This window comes from Acyrthosiphon pisum, chromosome A2, assembly GCF_005508785.2.
Source record: "Acyrthosiphon pisum isolate AL4f chromosome A2, pea_aphid_22Mar2018_4r6ur, whole genome shotgun sequence".
NCBI classification, from domain to species: Eukaryota; Metazoa; Arthropoda; class Insecta; order Hemiptera; family Aphididae; genus Acyrthosiphon; species Acyrthosiphon pisum.
In genome coordinates, this window is record NC_042495.1 from 103,452,520 (window position 1) to 103,453,508 (window position 989).

Consider the following 989-nt stretch of genomic DNA (forward strand, 5'->3'; position numbering starts at 1 on the left):
AGATTCTCTTAAATCTATAAAATATGCAAACCTAAAAAATGGTTCTATTTATTCGAGGATAAGGTAAATAGTGGACATATATCACAACCAATCAATATGGACTTGAGAAAAATAATATGCAAATGCATATAAATCCTAGCCCTACTCATGAATAAAAATGTATAATAATATATATTATAAATTATAATATATTATATTATACCTTAAAATTTAAACAGTGGGTGATGACCGGTGAATAAATGAATGTAATTTTATAGATAACAGTGTAACCAGCAGTGGCGTAAATAGGCCACTGGAGGCCCGTGTGCAAAGACTAAAATGGGCCCTCCAAAAAAATAAAAAATAAGCAGTGATACAATATGATTTATCCTTATTAATTATTAGGTTATATTTATTGTTTACCTATTACTTACTTGTAAGCAACCTAGCAACATTTATAAACATTTATAAATTAATCACATCTTGTAAATTTTTTTAGGTAGGTTTTTTAAAATGTAGGTATATATATAAATTTTATAAATGTAGGTACATTCAATCATTTAAATACTATAAAAGTATGATACGTTTATAGAATAACATTAAATAAAAAAAAAAACAAAATATATTACTTATTATTTATTAATAATGCATAATATTATATAACTTACATTATTTTATTTTATTTGAAATACTTTTGCTCATAAAAAACGTTGAAACTACTTTAGAAAATTTTTTTTTTCTTGACTTTAAATTTGCGAAGTCGTTTATAATTTTGTCAATTTCAAGTTCTGAGGTTTTTTCTCTTTCAATATTGAGAATTGCAATGTTCGTAAGTCTGTCTTGTGAAATTGAGTTTCTAAGATAATTTTTAATGAGCTTCAGCTTAGAAAAAAGAACGTTCAGCAGAAGCGACTGTAACTGGAATAGTCAGAAAAATTAAACACAGCGTAAAAACGTCATGAAAAGACGATGCCAAGTCATGTTCGATTAAATAAACTGTTAGGTCTTTA